Raw genomic sequence first — 14585 nt, forward strand, 5'->3', positions numbered from 1 at the left:
CGAGCATAAGCAATACACCCAAAGACTCTGAAATGATGAATGGAAGGCTGCTTTCCACTCCAGGCTTTCTCTGGAGTTTTATCATGAACACTCTTTGTTGGATACCTGTTTAAAATAGGAACTGCTGTTGCGACTGCTTCTTCCCGAAATTCTTTAGATATTTATTTTGACTTGAGCATGCATCTGAACATATCCATGATAGTTTTGTTCTTTCTTTCAGCAATTCCATTTTGTTAAGGAGTATATCTGGTTGTTAGTTAATGTTGAATTCCATGTTGTTTAAAGTAATTTGAACATGAAGATATTCTGTCCTTCTGTCTGTTTTGAGGATTTTGATATTACAGCCACTTTATTTTTTGACAAACGTCTTGAATGTCTTGAAGGTATCATATGCTTCTAATTTCTGTTTCAGAAAGTATACCCATGTATATCTATTAAAATCATCAATAAAAGTGATAAAGTACCTACTACTACCATTGCTTGAAACTTCTACAGAACAAAGATCTGAATGCACAATTTCAAGTAATATTCTATCTCTCCATGACTTTTCTGTAGGGAATGGATCTCTGTGCTTCTTTTCTAGTTGACAAATCTCACAAACACAATTAGGAATATGAATTCGTGGTAGACTAGAAACAAGTCTTTTTCTTGACAAGTAGTTTAGACCAGAAAAATAAAAATATCCAAATCGCATATGCCACAATCAGCTATCATCAAGTATTATAGAACTCATGCAAAAGGGATTAGCATGTTGAATTTTTAATGGAAACATTATGTTTGAAGTCATCTTTTTTTTATCTATGAACCTTTTGTTGTTGTCAAACATAGTGCAATATCCATGATAAGTTATTATTTTATATTCCTTTTCAGGTAATTGCCATATACTAAATAAATTGTAATCAAGTTCAGGAGCATAGAAAACATAAAAAAAATATAACTCATAGAACCATCATTCAATTTAATTTGTATTTTCTATTTTTCTTCAATAGGGATCTTTGTATTATTTCCAAAATTCAATAGTAGTTTAACTGAATCATCTAGTGAAAAAATAATTCTTTTTTACCAGGCATATGATTACTGTAAGCATTATCTAAGTACTATATATTTTCATTTTCAGCACATGAATTACTTGTAAAAAATAAAGTTTGTGTACTCAGATTAGCATCATTATTTTGATGTTGATTTTCTGCAACGTATGCTTGATTGTTACTTATCATTTTAAATTTGTAATCTGTTGTTTTGTGTCCATACTTTCAACAAGGAAAGAAATTGAAATTTGTTCTTTCTTGATAAAAATTGGCTCAACCTCTTTCTCAATTGATAGGCCTAAAATTTGTTTCACTTCTTTCTTGATTATGTTGTGTAAAGTTAATATGCATTCCTTGGTTGTAATTTTCGCGACCTCTTTCTCTGAAATTTTCTCTTCTTCTATTTTGAAAATTAAAACCACGATTTTGTCTTTATTGTGTATGGCTTAATTCTGCAATATTATTTAAATTCACCTGGCTTTTCAGGGCTTCTTCGGTTGATTTTTCTGACTTCTCTAATATTCTGCTGATGTGACCTTTCATGGTTCCTTGCAACTTTGTAATCATCATGGTATCAATATCATGGGACTCTAGTATTGTAGTCATCACATGATCATACTTCATTGGCATGGTGCGAAGAATTTTTTTCACCACTTTGCTATTGGGCATATCTTCTTCATAGACTCTCATCTTATTGACAAGATCTGTAACACAAGTAAAATATTACTCAACAGTTTCTGAGTTATACATCTCATACTTTTCATATTCTCTTTGCAAAGACTATAGCTTTGCTTTCTAGACTTTATCAGTGTCTTTGTACGACAGCTTCAACGTGTTTCATGCCTCTTTTACACTTTACTTCTTGATGAATTTGAGATAGCGCCAATTGATCTCTCCTCTATTGGACAGCATCAGCTTCTTCTTGCAAATTCAGTTCAATAAAATTTCATAGGTTCTGAATCTTCAAATGGGTAGACATCAAAGCCTCTAATAACTGTAAACAAATTTTTCATCTAATTTGGGACCGGACCACACAATAGTAAAAATATTTGCTATACTAACTCTATGAACAAACAAATATGTGAGAACTCTCTCACACCTCACAATCTCTCAAACATTTGGCGTTGGATTAGCCAGCTCTAATACCAAATGTAAGTATAATATCCATAATTTATTGGTCCCAGAATCACTTACTCATATAAATGCCACTATTATCTTTTTTTGGCTCTTAAACTCACCAAAAATACACTCACAAAGTATAAGAGAATTTCTAATAACTCAATACATTTTCATTCATGTGAAGAGATAATTAAAGTACATGGATTTCAAGTCTATAGACAAGCTTCATAATAAAATAATAATTCTTATAACAACTAAGCACTAGTTGTAATAGTTTCAAAAATTAGTAGAAACTTTGACTAGTCAACTTTCTTATTTAAATTTGCTTCAAATTCTTCAAATTTAGTCATCAACTTAAAACTTTCAATTTATAATTCTTCTTGGATTTTGTAGAAAACAATATATGAGTTATAAATTTTCAAATCTTCAAATAACTTGACAATGTGTGGAGTCTTCTAGTTTCTTGTACTTTTGTCTAATTTGCTAACATGTTTATTTCTCATGATCATTCATGATAATTTTAATATGGAGATAGATACAAGTTAATTTATTTTATCCAATAAATCCTATCCTTAAGCTAAGACAAAAGAATTATTCTGAATTAGCTAAAAATATTTTATTAAACATTTGGCATGTATGAATAGAACTTAACATTACAAGTAATGATATCTAAATTTAAATTAAGCAAATTAACAAAGAAGGGAAGAACAATTCAAATAAACATAGATTCAAGATAAATAAGAAAAAATTTATTCCCTAACATCAAATTAAATATCAAAGTAACAAGCATCCATAACTAGTAACTAAAGAATGAGAAAGAATAAATCAAAGTAAACTTGTGTAGAATTGCACTATAAGAAAAATAATGAGTACTGTCAGATTTATCGTTGCAAATTAGTGGCAGATTTATCGTCAGATTTACCAGCGATAACCACGTCAAATTTGTAAGGTTAAGTAATTACTGGCAGATTCTGTTTTTCGACGATAAATTCGTCAATAATACTTGGAGGAAAAATAAATTAGATTGGCACGTTCTTTTTCCGTCGGAAAAATTCGATGGTAACTCAATTTAGTGAAACAATGCGTTTTGGTGACCCGCAATGGAAATGGTAATTTTTTTATAGTAAATTCGACGGTAAAAGGGTCGTAAATTCAAATCACGAATCTTTTTCCCCTTATTCGAACCCTCACCACCATTACCATCATCTCTCTCTCTCTCTCTCTCTCTCTCTCTCTCTCTCTCTCTCTCTCTCTCTCTCTCTCTCTCTCTCTCTCTCTCTCTCTCTCTCTCTCTCTCTCTCTCTCTCTCTCTCTCTCTCTCTCTCTCTCTCTCTCTCTCTCTCTCTCTCTCTCTCTCTCTCTCTCTGCCGTCACCGTCATTTGCCACCGCCACTAAGACCACCTCTCCGTCGTCGTCAATCCACCATCTGCCATTACCATCATCTGCCACCATTGGTACTTTGGTGACTAGGGTTGCAACACCTATCTCTTCCCTTGTTTCTTGTTCTGTTCTTCATTACAGGTTCTTGAGCAACTCTTTTTTAATTTCTTTCATTTTAGTTTAATTTAGTTTAGGTTTGAGTAGAATTTCAATTTAATTTTGAATTCGTTTCAAATATAGTGGATTTAGTTTTCTAATCTTAGTGAATTTAAGTTGATTAATTTAGGTTAGATTCAATACGTTAGATTTTAAATTGTTGAAGTGTTTGGGATTCTCTAATTTTGTTATTTTCTGCATTGATGACTGTTTTGTTGAGAAATTGTTACTGCGATTGTTTACTAATTGTTTAATTTTAGTTTAATTTAATTTAGTTTTAATTAAAATTTTAATTTTAATTTTGAATTAGTTTTTGCAAAGAAAAATCAGATTTCGTCAATTCACTATAACTCAGAACTTGCTGTCTTAACTTTGAGTTTGAGTTGGGGGTCTATTCTAAACTACTTCTTTAGGTCCAATACCAAGAATCGAGTTCAAGTGCATCTAAAATCTCAAAGATTCAAATTGACGATTGAGGTTATGTTGGATTTCAAGAAAGACCTTTACATCTTCAAAGTATTAAAGATAGAATAACAATAAGTCTTTATTACTTGATACTTATTACCTAATAACCCAACTTCATGAGTTTGATGGCTTATATTGTAACTATCATTTTTCTATTAAAGAAAAAATTACAATACTATTATATATAGGCCTAAGAAAATTAAACTCAGGATCTCACAGAATAAGTGTAGTTCACTATCATAGAATCAACTAATCTAAAAGATAATTTGTGACCTTGAAATCATATAAAAAAGATGAATTCATAATATTATAATCTCATGATATATAAACTATTTTAAATACATATATTTATGTTTGATTTTTAATTTAATGTTTTTTGCAATTTATACTAACTTAAGTGTTAAAATTCTTGTAAATATATCTTATTATGAAAAATGACAAATTTAAAACAGTAGAAATTTGGAATACGAAAGAATCTTGATAAGAGTTTTTAATCTACTTTCTCTATATTTATTCAAGTTACTTTTCAACTTAAAAGGTGATAAAACACTTCTAAACAGCATTATTTGAATTCATTTTGCTCATATATCTATGATTTCCAAGAATGAGGATTGATAAGGAACTAGGGGTGGCAAGCGGGGAAGCCCGCCCTGCCTCGCCCCGCCTAGTGAGGCGGTCCTAGAATCCTAGCCCGTCCCGCCTAACTGCGGGCTGGCGGGTTAAGCCCGCCAAAGCTCCTCTTTTTTTTTTTACTATTAACTATTAAGTAATATATATAATTTCACAACCATATTAATAAATTTATAATTTCTAATGGCATAAAAAATTATATTTTTTATATTCACAAACATTAAAGTCTTTATAATTATAAATATCTAATAAATATAATTATAAACCAAATTTTCATTCAAAATATAAGTATAAATATTCTCTCCAAAGCAAAATAAATATAATCCAAAACATAATTATAAATATTGTCTCCAAAATAACATAAACATAATTTAAAACACTCAATTTTTATCTTCATACTCTTGTAAGTTAGGTTGGGGGAAGTTAGGTATTGGCAAAAAAATTGCAAAAATACCCCCTCACTAATAAAAACCTTAGCCCGGCGAAAAAGCCCGCCCCGTCCCGCCCCGCCAAAGCCCGCCAAAACCCGCGGTTTAAGCGGTGCGGGTTAGGCAGGCTTTTGCTATTTAGCGGTCCCGATTTTTCAGTCCAGTCTGCCTTTTTTGACGGGTTACGCGGGCCGACCCGGCGGGTTTAGGCCCGTTTGCCACCCCTATAAGGAACCATCTACGAGTGATGCACAAACAAGTGTCAACTATTTGAATATTACTTGGACCATTAGTCTCTCTTTAGCTTCCAATCAACCTTCTGTGGCTGGAAAACGATTGTTTTATTTATTTGCTTGAACAAGAAACTTGATATCGGTAGTGAAGGAATTGCATGAGCTTAACTCTCAAGATCCATATAGATTGTTTAAGAATGCAGAGAGCTAATATATAGCTCAACAAGAACAAACTTAGTCTTGGACACATTTTATCCTCAAAATTAAGATTTGAATTTTAAAAAATCCAATGAGTCTTGATGAGAAATATAAATTATATATACTATTAACAGTCAGTTTTAGAATTTTCCACCCAATCTTTTCATAATAAAAAATATAAAGGTCAATTAAGCCCCTGCAATATTTGTAACTTTCCTTCTTTTCTTTTTGACGAAGGTAGAGTACTAATAGTAGTTCTCTTTATTTAATTTTGGCTGCATTATTATAAGGTGACAAAAGAAGGGAAAGATTTGCTTTGCTCGGTGTTGTTTTTTTTGCAGGTATGGCTTGTCCATATGTGTAGTCACTACTCACTAGCTGAGAAATTTGCGGACATTTTCTTAGATTGATTGCCCTTTTGGCCCGAAGAGGCAACTATTGTCATTCTCCATTTCTTATTTCTTATCCCTCAGTGGTGGACCAATATATGTACACATTCAATTGTAAAATATAAGTCGATAAGTAAACGTTCGAATTTCGACTTGTGCATATAGTAATTTATTGACTAATGATAAATTTTTAAATAAAGTTTAGATTTACAACAAAAATTTTTTCCCAAAGTTAAAAGTACTTCATTAATTAATAAAAAAGATACAGATATCCAACAATAGACCAACCAAACAAAGAAAAGAGATGTCTCCCCAAATACATCACTACCGCAAAAAAAAAAAAATAATAATAAACTTAAGAAGAAGAAAAATTCTTGAATCAAAGGGAAGAAAGACTTGATGGAGTGTGCATCATCTGGAGCTCGACCAACAGCTTGATGATGGAGGCGAAAATCACTTCTGATGTGAGTCTTCTTATTTTCTCAAAAATCTAGAAGTTACGTTCTTTTCAGTTATATCAGAGAAGGATTGCCAAGAGAACAAATCTTCTTCACTGTTTAGGTTCAATCTGAGCTTTCCAACTATCACTTGCCACCATTAATGAAAACAAGTTGGAAACATAGCTGAAAAAACCCATTCAGGAGAAAACGCACCCAAATCTTTTTAGAAATTTTACAGTATATTAAACAGTGAAGTATTGTCTCTAGATTTTCATGGCAGGAAGGGCAAGTGTCTCTGGTTGGTGGGAATCTTTGGTGGAACAACTGAAGGATTGGGAGTCGTTCATGGAGAGATTTTCACAAAAAATTTTGATCTTGTGGGGAATTGAGAGTTTTCAAAGGCAATTCCATATTTCTTTTTGTTGCAACAGTAGGAAGCACAATTCAATTGGCTCATGCTTAAAGTGGTAGGCTACTTGATAACCATAAGTAACATCATAAAATTGTGATTTATTCTTTATCTATTACAATTTATCAGCACTATCACTAATTGTAATGGATAAAATTCTATTACTGATATCCTGGGAAAAGTGTTCTAACACCAGAGATTGATTTCATTTTCTGTCTTCATTGAGAAGGTCCTTCTCCCAAAACAACCAATGCTTAGCAGCTTGGGACAGTGAAATTGAAGGGACTGTGAATGGGTAAGGAGGCGGAAGCTAAGGATCCTAAAAAATTCTAATATCAATGGCCATGTCAACACTGCAGGATAATCCTTTTTTTAACAACTGTTTGACCTTCCAATAAGCTGCGCCAGTCCCAAGAAGGTAAGCTCCCAACTTCAACTTTTAGAGCATTAGTGTATATGAAATATTTGCCTTTAAAAATTCTTGCTAGAAAGAAATTAGATTGTGTTGCCAGTCTCCAAGATTGCTTGCCCAATAGAGCCAGATTTTGAGTCCTTGGATCTTTAATCCAAACCTCTTTTCTTCTTAGGTAAGGTCATATTGTTTCAATCAATCCAAGCCATTTTTCTCTCTGATCCTTTTTTATCTCACCAAAATTGGGACAAAATACTGTGAATGTCAGACAATAAGCTATTAAAAAGTTTAAAATAAGAGAGAGTATAAATTGGAACAACTTCTCCTATTGCCTTAAGAACGACCTGTCTTCCTCTTGTCGACAAAAAATTTCTTTTTTAGCCATTTACTTTCTTACGCACCTTCTCTTTTATTTCTCTAAATGTAGCCATTTTAGATTTAGAAACAGTTGAAGGTAAGCCAAGATATTTATCTTGCGTGCCAATATAACCAATCATTAGAGATGTTGTCCATTGTAAACGAATTGGCTCGGGGGTATTATTATTGAAAAACACAGCCGATTTATTTAAATTTACCTGCTGCCCACTAAAACTCTTGTAAGAATCCAACAACTCTATAATTCTCTGGCAAGATTCGGAGGAGGCCTTGCAAAAAAAAGAATGGAGTCATCTGTAAATAATAAATGGTTCACCCTAGGACATCTCCTTGTTACTTGAATGCCCTGAATTAGTCTGTTTTGTTCTATCTTGTGTAGCGAGAAGGATAGCCTTCTGCACAAAAGCATAGGATGCCTCTATGTAGTTTAAAAAAATCATAGGGTTGTCCTTACACAGTGACAGAATAAGAAACAGTAGTGACCGATTCTCGAATTCAACCAACAAAAGCATCATCGAATCCCAGCTTATTTAGGATAAACTGATGTGTGAGCATCTTTCCTATCTTTTTCTAGTGAATTTACATCTAATTTGTTGAGTTTAATTAAAAATTAATTATATTTTAGCCACTATGGATGTTTTTTGAGTTTTGTGCAATTTTATTTATTTTAGGTAGTATTCGGATGGATTTGATGAAGTTTCTGCAAAGAAAGAGAAGAAACCAAGGAGATGGCAGCAAGGAGAGACGCGCACGCGTGCCTGGCGCGTGCGCGTGATCTGGAAGTATCCATGGCGACGCGTACGCGTGACTGACGCGTACACGTGATTTGAAGATTTGCTCAGAAACCCGTCCGCGTGACTCACGAAGAAGACCAGCGACGCGTCCGCGTGACTGACGCATACGCGTGACATGCGCCACGTGCAGAAATCGCAGAAACCACTGGGGGGTGAGTTCTGGGCCCCATTTTAGCACCCAAGTTAGGTGCAGATCCAGTGAAACCAAGTGGTCCCCACGTTACAAGACGCGGAGTAGTTAGTTAATTCTGATTTAAATTCGAATTTGAATTTGAAAATAGAAAAAGATATTATCTTAATTTTAGATATTAGATTTTAAAATTAATTAGGATTAATTATAAAAAGGGGAGACTTCTATTCCATTGGAGAGAATTCTACCTCATCCCATCAGGGGGAATATAACTGACAATCCAAATTTTCTTTCTTTTTCATGAGCAACTAATCCTCCATTGTTAAGGTTAGGAGCTCTATCTATTTATATGGATTGATTTTATTGCTTTTTCTATTTTAATTTATGCATGGATTTATAATTTAAGAATTATTTTCGCTCTTTATTTTATGAATTTGGGTGGAACGGAAGTATGACACTCTTTCTAATTGAGTTCTTATATAACTTGGAAAAGCTCTATACTTGAACAACAGTTTGAAAATATATTCTCCTAAATTTTAATTATCTGGATTTAATAGGATACGTGACATATAATCCTTTTATTTTTGTGGCATATAAACTGGAATTTGATCATCAACCTCTAATTGGAATTAATTGACCAAGAAATTGGCTGTTGATGAATTTTAGAGGAGATTAGGAAGGTCTAAGGAATTAGGGTCTAGTCACATATAGTTTGCCATAAATTAAATCCTACATAATTAAAATAGTTGGTAAGAAAAGTTAATCCGAAAAAATTAGATAACTCTGAAACCTTAACTGTTTTCTCCATATTTTCTTCCCAAATTATTTACTCGCCTTCCTTCAATATTATTTATATTGTTTAATGTCTTTTATATTGCCCAAACATTACTTTCTGTTTGCCTAACTAAGCCTATCAAACACTATTGTTGCTTAATCCATCAATCCTTGTGGGATTGACCCTTACTCACGTAAGGTATTGCTTGGTACGACCCGGTGCACTTGCCGGTTAGTTTGTGGGTTGTAAAATACCGCACCAAGTTTTTGGCGCCGTTGCCGAGGATTGACTGTGATTAACAACTATCAGTTGTTTGATTGCTTAGATTAGGCGTTTTATTTTTAATTTTATTAAAATCTATTTTTAAAAGTTTTTCAAATATATATATATATTTATTTTGATTTATTTTATTTAAATTTTTTTCTCTTAATTTTTGAAATTAAGTTTGGTGTCCCCGTAGTAATTTTTCTAAAAAAACAAATAATAATATATATATTTTTTAAAAATCCTAGTATCTTTCTTTGTTTAATTTTTGGAATTTATAGTTCACTTCTTTTCATTTATTTTTGAATTTTTATTATTCTTTATTTTATTCCTTTTCAAAAAAATTTTTCTGTTTTGTCTTCTTTACTTTCCTGTTTACCACATGGTACGTTTAATTCTGTTTGGTATTTTGTGCTAAAGAAAAATAATGGAGAAAGATCAAATAGGTTACTACTCATACCCGAGTAGTGATTCATATTATGGTGAATGGAGGAGCTATCCAAATTTTGGTTAGCAAGGTCAAAACCAAAGAGACTTCAATGCTCCATGTTCCAACAATCAAGAGCCACCACCTCCATATTCATATCAAGAACCAACATCTCAATATTCATATCAATAACCATCATCTTTCTATCCATGTCAAGAACCATCATCTTTCTACCCATACCAAGAGCCAACATCTCCCTATTCATATCAAGAACCACAATCTCCTTATTCATCTCAAATACCATCAGATCTTAAGCTCCTCATGAAAGAATTCCTACATGATATAAAGATGAGTGTCAAAAATGTAGAGAAGTATGTGCAGACAATGATCAAGAACCAGGAAGAGGAACAAGCAAATTCCTTCCCAAAAGATACAATGCAAGATCCTATGGAAGAAAGTGAGGAAACCAATCAAAGGAGTTATACTCCAGTGAATTAAAGAACTTTCCACCCCTCATATATGGAAGAAGAGCAAGAGAAAAGAATCCCTTAGTCGCTAAAGAATACATGAATAAAGAGATGTAAAAAGAAAGTATGTGCAGACAATGATCAAGAACCAGAAGAGAACAAGCAAATTCCTTCCAAAAGATACAATGCAAGATCCTATGGAAGAAAGTGAGGAAACCAATCAAAGGAGTTATACTCCAGTGAATTAAAGAACTTTCCACCCTCATATATGGAAGAGGAAGATCCTTGTAAGTAATGAAGAAGGATTGAATTAGAAGAAAGTACCAAGAGAAGAGTTGAAATGAGGAAGCTTGCAAAGAGGTGGAAGAATTCAAAGAAGAACACAAGGGAGTGGAGCTTGCAAGACCTCTTCCAAAGTCATCACCATCCAATACAACATTCAAGTGGGTAAAATTCCTATCCTTAATCTTTACTTTTCCACTTGAATATGGGCTACTGGAGACGGATGGTCAACTTAGAGCTCTTTGTGGCATTAAGAGTAAGAGGAAGATGGTTAGTGGCAAGAGTTGTCAAGCAAGGTTCAATATGGTTGCATACTCCAAATTGAAATGCAAGGATTGGTGTAGAGCTAATCTAAATGGGTCTAGATGGTTGTTTGGATGTCTCTGTGAGAATTCAGATCGCTTGCCACCTGGTGAGAACAATGGTGATACACAAGAAGACGGGTGTAAAAGTAAGATTTGGGACCCTAGAATTCATTCCCACAATCAACACTCTTGGAGTCTTGTCACTTGCTTCAACTTGTTCGAAGGCGTTATGCGCCTAGTTTGGGATCCCGGTAGCCATGGAAATTACAAACATTGGTGGAGATTCCTGGATCAGTACAAGCACAGGCCACCATGACAAGTAGCTCACCACATGTCCAACTTAAAGACTTTAACTAAAAGTGCTTGGTGGGAGACAACACACCGTGGTATGATCGTTCTTTTTCATTCTTAGTTATTTTTCGTAGTAGTAGTTTTCTTACTTATTTGGTTTTTATTGAGTTCTTACTAATTTTTTGATCATGGAGCTATTTTAGAATAGGAACCGGATAAATAAAAAAAAAAGAAGAAGAGCACCCGACGCGCAAGCGTTGCTGACGCGTAAGCGTCAGATGGGTGCGCGTAAAAAAATTAAATATGAACAGAGAGTTGTGCGGGAGTGGCGCCAGAATGAAGCCTTTCCCACAAACAAGCTCACGCAAACGCGTACCCCACGCGTGCGCGTCATTGGTGATTTTGGCACACCACGCGTACGCGTCACTGACGCGTATGCGTGACCTAGAAAAACGGTGTAAATATATATTTCGGCAGAGAATTGTGCGTGTGCGCGGCTGCCTTCGCGCGAATCGCACAAAATCCAGGGCAGGCGGACGCATGCCTGACGCTAACGTGTCATTAAGAAAATTTCCGCGACCCACGTGTACGCGTGCTGCACGCATACGCGTCGCCTGCGCTACACAACTACACTAGTTCCTAATTCTCTCTTGTTCTTTTATCCTTTTATTCTTCTTCCATCTTGTTATTTGTTTCTATTTTCAGATTTTCTTTACTTGAGGACAAGCAAACCTTTAAGTTTGGTGTTGACGCTTCGCTTAAGAGTTTTCTGTTTAATTTTATGGCACTAAGGGAGGTGAATCATCTTCACAAAGGAGCACAACCTGAAGAATAAAATGACCGCTCGGATAACTAAGGTGGTTGAGTTCCTTTCATTTCTTTTATCCCTTCCCGCTTTTACTATGTTATGTTTCGGTTTTTTGCTATTTTGCTTTGTTTGCTGCATAATCCTTTATTGGTTAGAATCCTAGGACTAGTTTCATTCTCCCTATTGCTTTATTTCTGAAAAGATGTCTCATGTATTACTCACTGAGCTTGAATCCAAATAAAAAAAATACAGGAGTGATATATTGCATGAAAAAGTGGGTCTATATTGAAGAATAGTCTTTTTTACTTAAATGTGGTGATATTTTCTGTGATTCTGAATGCATGACATGAACAGTGCATATTTTTTATAGTGAAGTTTATGAATGTTAAAATCATTGGCTCTTGAAAGAATGATGAAAAAAGAGAAATGCTATTGATAATCAGAAAAATTATAAAATTGATTCTTGAAGCAAGAAAAAGCAGTGAAAGACACAAAGCTTGCGGGAAAAAAAAGAGAAGAAAAAAAAGAAAAAGCAAGCAGAAAAAGCCAAGAACCCTTTAAACTAAAAGGCAAAGGGTAAAAAGGATCCAAGACTTTGAGCATTAATGGATAAGATGGCACAAAGGAATAAAACCCCTGGCCTAAGCGGCTAAATTAAGCTGTCCTTAATCATGTGCTTGTGGCGTGAAGGTGTCAAGTGAAAAGCTTGAGACTGAACGGTTAAAGTCGTGATCCAAAGCAAAAAGAGTGTGCTTAAGAACTCTGGACACCTCTAATTGGGGACTCTAGCAAAGCTGAGTCACAATTTGAAAAGGTTCACCCAGTTATGTGTCTGTGGCATTTATGTATCCGGTAGTAATATTAGAAAAACAAAATGCTTAGGGTCACGGCCAAGACTCATAAAGTAGCTATGTTCAAGAATCAACATACTGAACTAAGAGAATCAATAACACTATCTGAATTCTGAGTTTCTATGGATTCCAATCATTCTGAACTTCAAAGGATAAAGTGAAATGCTAAAAATATTCAGGATTACAGTTGTAAACCCCACTATAAGAAGAGACATGAGGTTAATCGAACTCTCATTCTCATGAAAATTCACATCCTAAGCTTATATTAGTTTTGGTTGCTTAAGGACAAGCAACAGTTTAAGTTTGGTGTTGTGATGTGTGAGCATCTTTCTTATCTTTTTCTAGTGAATTTGCATCTAATTTGTTGAGTTTAATTAAGAATTAATTATATTTTAGCCACTATGGATGCTATTTTGAGTTTTGTGCAATTTTATTTATTTTAGGTAGCATTCGGATGGATTTGATGAAGTTTCTGGAGAGAAAGAGAAGAAACCAAGGAGATGGCAGCGAGGAGCGACGCGCATGCGTGCCTGACGCGTACGCGAGATTTGAAGATTTGTTCAGAGACGCGTCCGCGTGATCGACCCGTCCGCGTGACTCGCGAAAAAGACCAGCGACGCATCCGTGTGATTGACGTGTACGCGTGACATGCGCCACGTGCAGAAATCGCAAAAACCGCTGGGGGGTGATTTCTGGGCCCCATTTTAGCACCCAAGTTAGGCACGGATCCAGTGAAACCAAGTGGTCCCCACGTTACAAGACGCGGAGTAGTTAGTTAATTCTGATTTAAATTCAAATTTGAATTTGAAAATAGGAAAAGATATTATCTTAATTTTAGATATTAGATTTTAAAATTAATTAGGATTAGTTATAAAAAGGGGAGACTTCTATTCCATTGGAGAGAATTCTACCTCATCCCATTAGGGGGAACATAACTGACAATCCTAATTTTCTTTCTTTTCCATGAGTAACTAAACCTCCACTGTTAAGGTTAGGAGCTCTATCCATTTGTATGAATTGATTTTATTACTTTTTCTATTTTAATTTATGCATGGATTTATAATTTAAGAATTATTTTCGCTCTTTATTTTATGAATTTGGGTGGAACGGAAGTATGACTCTCTTTCTAGTTGAGTTCTTGTATAACTTGGAAAAGCTCTATACTTGAACAACAGCTTGAAAACATATTCTCCTAAATTTTAATTATCTAGATTTAATAGCATACGTGACATATAATCCTTTTATTTTTGGGTAATTAGAATTTTTGTGGCATATAAACTGGAATTTGATCATCAACCTCTAATTGGAATTAATTGACCAAGGAATTGGCTGTTGATGAATTTTAGAGGAGACTAGGAAGGTCTAAGGAATTAGGGTCTAGTCACATATAGTTTGCCATAAATTAAATCCTACATAATTAAAATAGTTAGTAAGAAAAGTTAATCCGAAAAAATTAGATAACTCTGAAACCTTAACTGTTTTCTCCATATTTTCTTCCCAAATTATTTACTCGCCTTCCTTCAATATT

The 14585-nt window shown here is 34.2% G+C and overlaps 1 long non-coding RNA gene across 1 annotated transcript; it reads left to right on the top strand.

The window, feature by feature from the left end:
* The first annotated feature begins 6312 nt into the window (after window positions 1–6312).
* Window positions 6313–8997, top strand: LOC114927510 (uncharacterized). Its single transcript, XR_003818002.2, has 4 exons — window positions 6313–6491; window positions 6735–6934; window positions 7106–7294; window positions 8335–8997. It is a non-coding gene; the product is annotated as an uncharacterized lncRNA (long non-coding RNA).
* The last annotated feature ends 5588 nt before the right edge of the window (window positions 8998–14585 follow it).

Source organism: Arachis hypogaea, chromosome 3 (genome assembly GCF_003086295.3).
Source record: "Arachis hypogaea cultivar Tifrunner chromosome 3, arahy.Tifrunner.gnm2.J5K5, whole genome shotgun sequence".
Lineage (NCBI taxonomy): Eukaryota > Viridiplantae > Streptophyta > Magnoliopsida > Fabales > Fabaceae > Arachis > Arachis hypogaea.